The following is an 8,377-nucleotide window of genomic DNA, read 5'->3' as shown; positions in this document are numbered from 1 at the left end:
TGGGGTCAAAAGGTTCGGTTCTCTTCAGAGGAAAACGAACCCGAAGCGGACCGGACAACCCAGACAGTCTGTCTGCTGGTCGGATGGGTCCAGAGTGGGAGAACCACAGGAAGAATGGAGAAATTAATCAGTTTGTTTCTGGGATTTATCGTGATTGAAATGATCTGAAATAAACCAAATAATGTGGAGAAGTTTCAGACGTTTTTCCGATGCAGACCCGGCTGCAGGAAGACGTTTTGGGTCGAACTCAGATTCAGTCCACAGATAAAAGCTCCAGAGTTCATTTGAAACTGTGCTGATTCAGTCGGTCTTAATCTGGTTGATTTGGTTCAGATGGCGGAGCGACTCCTACATTCACATCTACAGAAATAAACCGGACCAAACATCAAAAACAAGCCAGAGTTCATCTGAGCCGGTGGAGGTGTGAAAACATCTGACGCTCTCAGGAAACTGCGACATGATTGTGACACTTCTAAGGAAATGAAGACTCATAATGTTTTCTCTGAATTTACACAATCTGAAGAAAATGATGCAACTTTGAAATGATCTGACACATAATGTCATCATTAGAGAAAGACCTCTCAGGTTTGGCAGGTAAAGGAGAATAAATTTCACAACATTAACAAATAAAATGTCAGAAAAGGGTGAAGAGGCGGAGGTTGACGTTAAAAAGGAAATAGAAAAGCTAAAGTCTGAGGAGGAAATCCAGAGTAATAAGTAATATTTCTGAGCTGCAGGTTGATGACTGAAAACCGGGCAGGTGAGTTCAGGAGCCGACGGGTTAAATCTGGATTATGAGCTTCTGTTTCTCAGGCTGCAGAAACTCCTTCAGTCAGAAGCCAAACATGAACGCTGCTACACTGACAGTTCTCCCAGAAATTTGCTTTGTTTCCCTGCAGGAAATAAACCTCAGCATTTCTCTGCAGAACCAGGACACAGAGTGAAAGACGTTACTGAAAAACTAAAGTTTGATCTCCATGAAATTAACACAAAGTGGGAAAAATGTAGCAAAGTTTGGAGCTCTGAAGATCAAATGTCTGACCAGAATTATTCCATTTCTGGACCAAACGGAATAATTACACAAGTCAGAGTGAAGGGAAGCGATCAGATTCTAGATCAGTCTGATGAAAACCTGCCACTTCCTGCCTCTGATGGCCGACATTTCCCACAGGTGGAAACATTTGGGATGCATGGGGCCTTGAGCAGAGTGGTCAGCTCTGCAGGCTGGCAGTGAAACGGGTCAGACTGTCCTGTTGCTGGGAGTGACACTAGAATTATTTATATCAACCATAAATAAATCATCTGTGATTATATAATGAAGGTAAATTCACTTACAGATTTCTATGAAACAGTAAATATTTCAGAATATGAAACTTGTATGATGGTTTGGGACCAGTCAAGTCTCAAGTCTTTCACCACAAGTCCTAGTCAAATCTCAGGCCTCTACGGGTTGACAAACATTTTCTCATCATATCCTCATCATGTAGGTCTCCTCTGACTCCACATCACTGAAAGTCAGAAATCCTCACCTACATCAACAGTTAATTTTAATTTTGTAATGGTTATTAAAACATAATGGTCGACGCACATGGAAGAAAGTAACTGAAAGATTATTGAGCTTCAGAATGAACTGAACAGGAAGTGCTTTTATTTTGATATTTCAATCAGCCGTGACCCTCCAGTGGAGCAGCTAGCTTAGCCTTCTGGTTTCCTGCTGGAGGTTTTGAGACACAACGAGCCTCTGATGATGGCCTCAGTGTGTGAACTCTGACCTCTGGTTGGAAAAAGTTGTCCAACTCTGAAGGTAATCAGAAAGTCACCAAAACGTTGCGCTAAAAGGGAAGAATGCCTCTGTTGTTGATGAACTTTGACCTTAACTTCCTGTTGGGGACAGTTTGTGTTTCAGAGGAGGAGGATAAACCCAGCGCAGGCGGTCCAGTGTTTACAGAGGAACACTGAGCATCAGGAAAACAACCTGAATATCAGAACGGCTGCATGAATCGGCCTCCACTGATCTGGAACGGAGCATGAGATCTGCAGATGGACAGACGTCTCTGTGATCCAGGCTCTGGCTGACCCTGGTGGGTTTTAAGGTTTGTTTTATCAAGTCCCAACATCTCTGTTACATAAACGGCTTAAAGATTTATGACATGCATCAGATTATGAAGCGTTTTCCTGCAGGCTTGTCTGTTCTGACTGCAAATTAATGCACATTAAGGTATATCTTAATCCCAAGTATTTGCAGATTTTAGTCATTTTCAGGCGGCTGTTGTCTCTAACTCAGACTGAATACCAGGATCCACTTTAAAGCTCTGAAAACGGCAAGTTTACTTTTTAGTTTCTCTAGTTTTGAAAATAAAAATGCTTGTGGAAAAGTTCTGGAAAGTTCTGAAGAAATGCTGGAATGCAAATGGAAGCAAGTGTTGCATCATGTCTGGATGGTTCAATGATTTACTGACGTGAGACAAGCAGCCGCTTTAAAAAGACACTGGAACCTGAGAACGGCCAACTGCCCGTCCGCTGAAACTGAACCGGACCCACAACTCACTCCTTCCTCCAGGATCAGACTGAGAGACCATCACCCACTGAAACCCACTGAGACCCACTGAGACCCACTGAGATCCACTGAGACCCACTGAGACCTACTGAGACCCACTGAGACCCACTGAGACCTACTGAGACCCACTGAGACCTACTGAGACCCACTGAGACCCACTGAAACCTACTGAGACCCACTGAGACCTACTGAGACCCACTGAGACCCACTGAGATCCACTGAGACCCACTGAGATACACTGAGACCCACTGAGACCCACTGAGACCCCCCCCCACCACCGTTCTGTGCTGAATAAAACCACCTGACCTGCTACATGTCATGTGAACAAATTCATCATCAAGTTACAAACATACAGAAGTAAACAGACATTTGGATGCGTGACTCTTTGCCAGGCTCCTCCCCGTTTCTAGCTTTAGGCTCCTCCCCGTTTCTAGCGTTAGGCTCCTCCCCGTTTCTAGCTTTAGGCTCCTCCCCGTTTCTAGCTTTAGGCTCCTCCCCGTTTCTAGCGTTAGGCTCCGCCCCGTTCCTAACTTCAGGCCCCGCCCTGTTTCTAGCTTCAGCAGATGCTATATTTCATCATTTTCAGTTTAAACCTGCTGCTGCAGATTTTCTTCCTTTCAATAAAAAAACTAACATCCTGTCATTATCTGCATTTCCACTGAGTGAATGATTTTACAATTTGACATTTAGAAAATGCATTTCCTTTATGGAAACTATTTAGAAAAAAACTAAAAACCTTTGGCACTAGAATGCGGTGCTTTTTGGCCAAATTGAAATAGTTTTTTTTTTTTTTACAAAAGTGCAACAAAAACAGTTTTTCTGCATTACATGATCAACAAACAGAAGTTGCCACTGGTGTAAACCATGAAGAAGAAAATTAGAAATGCATCAAGTTATGAATATTATCTTCAGGACAGAAACTGAGCAGATTCTGTTTCTTTTATTATTTTTATTCTGTTTCTGTTTGGAGGTTCTGGAAATGTAAATGTATAATGAAACATCCTTGGCTTCATTAAAAAGCGGCTTTCTCATTTTCCACACAATTCACAGATTGATCAAATATCAGCAATAAAGACAGAGGAGCAACTGTTGTTCCCCATCAATCTGGGAAGGGTTAAAGGCCAAATATGAAGCTGTTAAAAACTGTTGTTTTTAAGAGAAAAATGTTAATAAAAACCTTAAAGACAGCTGACAGCCTGTAAGGCACGGCGGTGGAGGGCTGATGATCTGGGCTGGATCTACATCCACAGGACTCTCTGTTAACTTACTGCAGGTTTTTAAAGTTATTAAATTGTGTTTATTTTTTGGAAGGCAAACGATGAGGTGAGAGAAGTTTGCAGAGTTTACATGAACCTGAGCAGCTTTTGAACAAACCAAAGACACTCCAGACTTCACGACTGTTCCTGCAGGAACCAGTCCCAACCTGCTTCTGATCTGTTGACATAAACACAGAGACATCAGGCAGGTTTCAGTATCGTCTTGGTTTTTCTCCTCTGCTGCTCGACTTTCCCCTCAGTGAGGAAGAAGTCGTGACGAAGCTGAAATAGCTGCTTGTATAACAGCAGCTTCCTGCTGCCAGCTTCTGTTTTTTGCTTGCTAACGTCTATAAATCTGTTGAGTCAAACCCTGATCCGCTCCAGCCTGCAGAGAGGTTCTGCTGAGCACAAAGAGCTTTTTCACAACTGGACCGAACAGCAGCGAGGGGCTCTCTGGCCAAACAAAACTTTATGAATTTCTCTTTTTAAACGTGAATGTGTGTTTTTGCAGCGCAGCAGATGAAGTGAGTGTGAGACAGAGGCTGCGTATGCTGGTGGACGTGACTGGAGTTATTTTGGCTCTCGCAGCTGTTTGTGACGCCAGCAGCAAGGCGAGCGTCGCCTCAGAGTTCGGCTGAGGACGGCTGCAGGGGGCGGGGCTCCAAAATCTGATCCAAAATTATTTCAGTTTCAAACCAACAGTCGTCTCTGGAAGCCACAGATGGATCCGCCTCCCCAGCGCAGATAGGATCAGATTCATTTAAATATTGTTTCCAGAGGACAATGCTGCATGTTTACACCCAACATGGAAAAGGGATTAAAACCGACCAGAACCCGACCAGAACCCGACTTCATGTCTGGCTGGATTCATGTCACATAAAGACATAATTACAGATACCAACACTGAAGAATTTAATTAAACTTTTATGTTCATTTGAGTTTTTGGTTTGCTTCCTTTTCTACTGCAGTAAAAAACCAACATCTGATCAGATGCTTGGTGTTTGGTAGTGACTGGTATGTTAAAATGACAAAACAATGCAAGACTTTAACTTCTTGCGATCACATCGGATCCCCACTAACTCATGTTTCGTGTTTCTGAATTTTTTTGTGCAACATAACTTCAGTTTACTTACAGAAAATTCGTCGTTTGTGAATTTTTCTGTAGATGTTTGAAGGAAAATCAGCTTTGGAAGCTGAAACACTAAAGCTCAATGCTACTAGAGACGCTATTGGCTGGAGTTTGTGAATAGCCAATCCTGGAGCACCTTACATCTTTCTTCATGCTGATTGGCTGAACCCAAAGAGAGCGGTTAGCTTCTGTGGTAGTGCTAAGATGGCTTTCTGTTAGTATTAATTTGGTGTTTGGATGATTAAAACACCAAATTTACCCTAAATTTAGACAATTTAGGGTAAATTTACCCAAATTTCAAACCTACTTGAGAGGAAGTCTCAAGTATTCATGGTTTTTAACTGTTTACTGGTAGCTCTGGTGTGTAACCAGTAGGTCTGGTGTGTAACCACCAGGAAACAGCGGCTAAAGGAGCAAACCCAGTTCTGTTTGGAGCTTCACAGCTCAGTCAGACTTTACAGCAGAAACAAGTTAAAAATCTCATGGAAAGTACCGACAGGTTTAATGTGGTGCCACTTCATGTAATAATGGTATATTCTGTGATTTAAACTTCACTTTGTTTTAACTGTTTGTCAGAACTTTACTGTGAATGTTGGACATAACCACCGTTCACAGTTAGCTGTTAGCTTGGTAGCAGTTAGCTGTTAGCTTGGTAGGACAAAAACCAAAAAAAGAAGAAATCTCTAAAATCTCTTGTCGTTCTGTCTTCTGATGTTGTTTAATTGGTTTTCCGTATAGAATACATAAAATTCAAATTAAAATGAACTATATTTAAGTTGGACTCATTTTATTTTGCTCTGCTGTGATTTCACTATGATTTGGTTTGAGACGGATCCTCGGGTCCATCGTGACTAAAGAAGTCGGTCGGGTCAGAGCCAATGAATCTGACGCCTCATGATGCAGATGATGAAACTCTGAATGTTTGCAGGATGATGGCGGTCTGCCTGGCCCGAGTCATGCTACATTGGGAAATGACGTGTGGTTGTTTTCACCTGGTGGAGCTGCAGGTGTGATGAAGGGCGTGTCTGGGGCAGAACAATGGAGGCCATTCAGCTGCAGCAGGAAGAGACGCAGGACTGGCGCCGAACGGTGATTCTGCCCCGAATCTGAAACATAAAAATAATTAGAGACGAGTCAATAGTGAAGATAATCTCATTATGTCATGTTTTTTTAATGCAAACATGCATTTATTGGTGTTAAAACCATAAATAGAGTCCATCTGCTCATCTGAAACATGTTACATAACTGAGTCAACTCTGTTGGACAAACACCAAAATCAGCGATCCATGAACCCTTTAATGATCTGTGTTTAATCTCTGTTCAAACAAAAGGAAATCCTGTAATCTGACCCTGAAAACATGAAGTGTTGCAGGTTTGAGTTAAATATTGTGATAAGTTGGCAGTAAAATGCATTTCTCTGGGTTTTTTGGTGTAAAGTGATCATTGCATACCAGGCTCTTTCCTCTGTGAGGCTCTGGCTCCACTGCTGGATAAAATGCTTTCTTCATGGGAAACACTGTTTCTCTGCACAGCTGCTGATCTGCTGTATAACGCATGCGTGTTTCCAGAAAAGCATTAAAAGCACATTGATTCTCTTAAATAGATGAATTTTGCTGTTTGGAGCTTTCACACAGATGAACCTTTAATCTGCTGTTTGCAGTTTAATCTGCTGTGAAGGAGAGGAAACCCTTCAGGGTTCCACCCGGCTCATGTTCGGACCTGAACTTCTCAGACCTGCAGACGTGACGGGACTGGAAGCTCCGCCCCCATAACTCACCTGATGAGAGGCTCCACTCTGGTTTTCACTTCAGGATGATGAAAGTTAGACTTTAACAGTCACATACCAGAAAACCAGCTCATGGAAAACACGAGTAAATTCTGTGACAAACATTTTAATCTGTGTTCATTTACATCCCTCCATTCTGTTCTGTTTATTTTTGGTCATTTTTCACATAAATTAGATCCATAACACAGAAACTAACCATCATCTGGACTCTTTGGGTCAGTTATGTAACTTTTGACTTTTCTCCTTGACCAACACTGAGTTGCTGCTACCAGGAACAAACATCTGGTATCAGTAGAAGAGAAAACAAAGAGTGACTGAACTCCGGATTGGGTCAACGGCCAACAGAAGACAACAACACGTCGTGTTTTTAAAATATAAAAGTTCCCCTGGTTTCACCTTTCTTCAGGCCAACCTGCAGCTTGTTTGTCTCCAAATGACTGGGTTTGAAAAGGTTGGGCCCGGTTGGTCGGCTCCACTTTGGCCCTTCGATCAACTTTTGTTGATCATATCTGAGCAAAGTTGAAATGATGTGGAGGTAAAAGGTGATGGAAGAATATGAGAGGCTGGATTCAGATGAAAGGTGAAGAACTACGTGTTATTTTCTGTTGTTTCCATCCTGAATTATCTGGTTTTCATCTGAGATGCTCTGCAGCTTCAGCTTCAACCAGAACAGGAAACAGTTTTAGATAAAACTGAAAATGTTGGAGCTGCATTAACAGGCAGATGGACTGTTAAAGCAAAAACTAAACTGGATCTGGAACAAACCAAAAGCTGTTTTTAAAAGTTCTTAGTGAATTATTGTGTTGTTTCTGGTGACTTTTATGACTTAATTTAATCTTTTATAATTTACCATCATGTTTCTAATAATTGCAAAACTTTTGAAAGTTTTCATTTAGGGTAAGGACTGGATCTCCAATTAGTGGTGGAGTTCCTCAGGGCTTCATGTTAATCCCCATTTTAATTTCTGATCTATTGGAGCTGAAATTCATGGTTCTGTTGATGACATAGAGCTGTATCTCTGTCTATCCCAGCTAAAGGTCGTGTTTCTGTTCACACTGGATGGATCGTTCCCTAACTGAACCAAAACCAAATAGAAGGACTTTATGGTACCAGCACAGGAGCACCGTTCCCATCACCAGGTCCAGTTTTACGTTTTCCTTTAGTACACAACCCTAAAACATCACTAAAGAAATACAAAACAAAAATCATCCAAATCTGAAGTAATCTGTGAGTAAGTCAGTGATGAACAGGTTTCTAGTAAAGCGCTAACAGGGAAACTAACTTTTTGTTAATTTTGAAAATGTTTAGCACATTCAGCATTCACTCAGTTAATTTATCTAATTGTTTTATAAACTTTCTGTTGAATAAAGTGGGAGAATGACTACATCTACTGTATATATTATCTCCAGCTGCAGATATTCCCAGAAACAGCAAAACGTCAAGTTTACCTGCAGTGAATGTGTTTAACCTTAAGAATGAGGTTCAATGATTAACCGAACTTCCAACTCTGACCCTGACCCCAACTCTGACCCTGACCCCGACTCTGACCCCAACTGTGACCCAGACTCTGACCCCAACTCTGACTTTGACCCCAACTGTGACTCTGACCCGGACTGTGACACAGACCCCAAATCTGACCCCGACTCTGA

The sequence above is a fragment of the Xiphophorus maculatus genome, chromosome 22, assembly GCF_002775205.1.
Source record: "Xiphophorus maculatus strain JP 163 A chromosome 22, X_maculatus-5.0-male, whole genome shotgun sequence".
Taxonomy (NCBI): domain Eukaryota; kingdom Metazoa; phylum Chordata; class Actinopteri; order Cyprinodontiformes; family Poeciliidae; genus Xiphophorus; species Xiphophorus maculatus.
This window is presented reverse-complemented; position numbering follows the sequence as displayed.